The 4,855-nt window shown below is 36.1% G+C and overlaps 1 non-coding gene across 1 annotated transcript; it reads left to right on the top strand.

Moving 5' to 3' along the window:
- Positions 1 to 509: 509 nt before the first annotated feature.
- LOC145135249 (small nucleolar RNA R71) lies at positions 510 to 616 on the top strand. Its single transcript, XR_013719711.1, has one exon. It is a non-coding gene; the product is annotated as a small nucleolar RNA R71 (small nucleolar RNA).
- Positions 617 to 4,855: the final 4,239 nt, after the last annotated feature.

The raw sequence follows: 4,855 nt of genomic DNA, 5'->3' as shown, positions 1-4,855 counted from the left end.
AAGGCGGACGATAAGCCGAAACATTTTTTGAAGCCTCGGCCTGTCTGCTTATATTTCTCTTCCTTTTGCTTCTTGTATTCATCATATGGCAACCACTCCTTCTTTGGTTTTCTCCAATCTTCATCATACTTATCCCCACTCAAATAACAAACTTGAGCCTTTTTATACCCATTATCATCTAAGCTGCAATCCTTGGTCAAGTGTGGACCATTACACCTTTCACATCCAACTCTTATAGCATGAATTGATTAGTCCAATTTTGTCATTCTCCTGTCCATTGTATCAAGCATGGCCATTACAGCAGCCATGTCTGCAGAATTTCCACCCCGCTTCCTTTAACTCCTCCATTTCTTGGATTATGGTACTCACGAGAATGCTTTGCAAATTCTTCAACTAACTCCTTAACCTCCCTTAGATTTTTCCTTTTCAGTGGCCCTTGAGAATCAAGGAGTTGCCTTGTCATAACATTCACCACATCATAGAATATGGACACCACTTGTTGGATGTTGAGGTCATGTTGAGGACAATTCCTTAACAACCCTTTGTAGCGCTCCCATGCCTCGTAAAGTGACTCCCCTGGTTGTTGCTCAAAATTGGCTATCGCCTTTTTGAGTTTAGCTATCTTTGATGGTGGGCAAAATTGGTCCAAAAATTGGTCGCGCATCTGAGCCCAAGTAGTGATTGTACCTGGTGGAAGTGCTTTTAACCAATCTTTCGCAACTCCCTTAAAGGTAACGAGAAGCATCCTTAGCAAGACGGTATCTCTATTTACATTCGGGACATTGAAATAATCCGCAATGTCATTGACCTCATCTAGATGCTTAAAAGCATCCTCATGATCTTTTCCATAAAATGGAACATCCTTAAGTGCAGTAAGGATGTGTCCCTTTAGCTCGAATGTGGTAGAGGCAGGAATCGCGGGTTGTATTAACCCTGGACCAACGTCGTCTCGAATTCGCTTCTTGTAAGCTCCCATTGACATCTCTTCAATGCTCGCCATCTCGTTTCTTAGCTCATCTTCGGGTTCGCTCGTATATAGTCCAAACTCGGCCTCAGATTCGTATTTAGATTCGTTTGGATTAGGAATCGGATCTAAACCTTCTATCTTGCTCTTGTCCTTTTAAGATGAACTTGACTCTCCCGTTTTCTTTCCGGATTTCTTTGTAAAGACAGATTTGAGATCTTGGAAAAGTTTCTTCTTTGGTGTTTGGTTCACTTCTGCGTTCTTATCCGTCTTCTTGTGAATGGCTGACTCTAGATCTTCAAGTGGTGGCACCAAAGGTGTGTTGGAATCCCTGTCTGCTGCTCCGGCGACTCTCCGGCTATAATTCCCATAATAACACTTAATCAAAAACTGATAACTCTTCAAAGGGTAAATGACCATTTTACCCCTAGTCAAAGTCAACATTTTGAGTTGACCAACTCGCCGAGTCAACCCTTCGACTCGCCGAGTTCTATCGAGTTGTTCAGACGCGACTTGGTGTATCCACTCGTCGAGTCCCTAACCGACTCGTCGAGTTCTAAAACTGAAATTGGGACTATGTGACGCGACTCGTCGAGTACCCTTATGGACTCGGCGAGTCCTTCTATCTGTTTGGACAACTTAATAGATTAAGCCCCTATCTTCTGGATCCAAGGTTCCTAGTTCGTTTGCTCACCTGAAAGGCCTTTCTAAGGGTAAAGTTTCCAACTTTACCCCTCCATAGCTCCTCTAAAAGGGTTTAGACAAAACCCTAATTCATATAAGACATGGATCTTGTCCAAAAGGCCATAGAGCCTCAAATCCACTCATACAAACCTAGATCTAGGGTTTTAGCATCTGTTGGACCCATAAAGTTCCGGACTTTCCTTCCATGCATAGTCTTTTAGGGCTAAAAAGACCATAAACTTGCTCATATGCTTGCATGGGGCTTCCATGGTCATAAAGTTTGCACCTTTATGCCATGGAACCCTCCCTAGAGCCTGGATCTGAGATATGAACCACTTGGGACGTCCCAACTCTAAGGACCAAGGTTTTTGAGCCAAAACCTCCATAATATGGAAACAAATAGATCTAAGAGAAGAAAGATCACGTTGGAAACTTGATTACCAGAAAAGATAGCAAATTGAGTGTAGTTCCTGGATCTACTCCTTCTCTCTTGAGTCTTCTATCTTCTACTTCTTCCACAAGCTTCAAGAGACACAAAATAACACTCAAAATGGCAAGAATAGCTCAAATTCACTTATGGAGGATTAGGGTTTCGGGGTTAGTGCTTTGGAGGTGATGGAGGCTGGAATGGAGGCATGTTATGTTGCTTAAATAGGGTGCAAACCCTAAAGATTAGGGTTTCATCCAACTGTCCTACTCACCGAGTCAGAGATTCGACTCGTCGAGTAGCTCCATTAAAACTCGCGTCCAATCTGGTATCTACTAGACGAGTTAGGGCTACCAACTCATCGAGTAGCTCTAACAAAATAAATATTTAATGACTAAAATGCGTACCAGGAATGGGTTGTTACAGTTGATGATGAATGAGAACTTGGGTTTAATTGGATTGTTTTAGTGGACAAATGAAAACTAATTTTTTTAATAGATAATTAGGTTGAGTTGATTATTGGGGCAGTTTTATATTTAAAATTCATTCAAATTCTATCATCATTTCGTATACTACCGTTTTTAAAAAGTATCTACAAGGTCATGTGACAATGCCAAAAAAAAAAAAAAAGTTTGCATGCTCCTTAAATAATAGTGACAAATAATTATTTTTTAAGAGGTTATTAACAAATAGCTTATAGTTATCTAACAATTCAACAATAAACCATATCGTGGAATTTTGTTTATTACAAACATTTATCCTTGTAAAACTTCAAATTACATGTATATTGTTATAAAACCTATAAACTTATATATCTTAATACTATTGTAAAGCATAAATAGTTTACAAGTACCTCACTTCATGAATAGTTTACAAGTACCTCACTTCATGAAAGTCTCACGACGTGAATAGTATATTTCCGTGTTGGCTAAGGACTCTTCTTCGCGATGTCTATCTTCTGGAAGATTCATATTCACGTCGTGAATCTATAAGCCTCACGACGTGAAGTCAGCAGATTACGTAAGCTTTTTTCTTCTTTTATTCTCCAATCCTCCAAAGTTCCATGTTTTGTCATTTTTAGTCCTTTTTCTCAAAAATGCTTCTACTTGGCTGCAAAGAACAATTTATCTTCATAAGTACCATTTTTCAATGCAAATAACCAAAATATTAATAAAAATATAAGTAAATATTGCCTAAAAACATGTATAAATATGACAATATCAATATATTGAGTTTTTGTCTATGTTTTTATAAAAAATAAATTGTGCACTTTTATAAAAAAGTATTTAGATTTACAATATAAAACGAGCATATCATTTAATGTCATATTATGTTTTCGTTATGTAAACAAGTTTTCAAATCTAAAAAAGTTTTGATTATAAATATCATCATCGCACATATTCCAAATTTAAGAAACCGTATTTATTAATATCATTGAAAGATTATTCTTATTTTGGAAATTCATTATGAAGTTTTTTAATATTTAAACAATTTTTCAAATCTAAAAAAATTTTGAGCATAAATATCATCTCCGTACATATTTCAAATTTAAGAAACCGTATTTATCAATAGAGAAATTATATATCCTCCTACATTTTATCAATATAATGAAAAATTATTCTTATTTTGGAAGTTCATTTTAATTACGAAACATATTTATTTATTAAAAAAAGAATAATTGGTTAACTATATAACCGAACTGAAAAAATTGGTTAACCGAAAACTGGTTAAACTCTTATTTCAACCGATCACTTCGGTTAACCTTCCGAAATACAATTCAGGTTCGGTTAACCATCCATAAACACCCCTACTCATTCCCAGTTTCTCTAAACAACACTTTCTCAACATCTTTTGAAAACACCAAAACTATCACTAGCCACCACCTATGTGGTTGTGTTTTATATCAACGTTTAATATAAAGCAATTGGGATTTAGGGATTTCATTGTGGCCTACGCCAACATGCATTTTGATTTCTCTTCCGTTATGGGAGTCAATCACTCCTGTTAACACTCACACACACCATGCTAATCACTGTTTTCACAAATCCTATCGACTACAAATCTCTCTCTCTCTCTCTCTCTCTCTCTCTCTCTCTCTCTCTCTCTCTCTCTCTCTCTCTCTCAAGGTGTAGTTGTAGATTAGGATGCTTGACTTTATTCATCTTTAGGTATCTTTAATATCAGCGCAGATCGATTTTTGTTATATTTTCAAATATTATTTTTATAATTTCCGTTTCAAATATGAAGTTCCAATCTACAAATGTTATATATTCAACGTCCGATCAATTGATACCGGTCATGCTTTCTAATTTTGTTTTAATTTGTGTTTTTTGGAAGTTTAAAGTTTTGTCCTTGTAATGTTCTCGTAGGTATTAACGATTCTTATTACATTCTTCACTTCCTCTGTCATAAGTTAAAAATCCAGGGGTAAAAAACTTCTTAGAATTTTGTCAAATTAGTGGATTAAGAGGTTGTTTGACAGGGTCTGAAGTTTTAAGATTTGAATTTTTAAGAGGTCTGAATTTCTAAGAGGATCTAAAATTTTAATGTAACGTCCCGAAATTCTAAGGTAAAATTTTCATTTTTAATTTAACCAAAACATATTCATTCATTCCCAAAAGATAATCATGGTATAATATTCAAAACATCAGAGTGAAAAAATCATAAGTAGCCAATGTGAAAATAAAAACTTCGGGGGATGCAGTGCGATCATGTCGGGCCCTTCCATCCAAAACCAAAAGCACCTAGAAACCATTTTAAACATAAACCGTAAGCACAAG

The sequence above is a fragment of the Lactuca virosa genome, chromosome 8 (genome assembly GCF_052849685.1).
Source record: "Lactuca virosa cultivar CGN04683 chromosome 8, Lactuca_virosa_CGN04683_v6, whole genome shotgun sequence".
Taxonomy (NCBI): Eukaryota; Viridiplantae; Streptophyta; class Magnoliopsida; order Asterales; family Asteraceae; genus Lactuca; species Lactuca virosa.
This window is presented reverse-complemented; position numbering and strand designations above follow the sequence as displayed.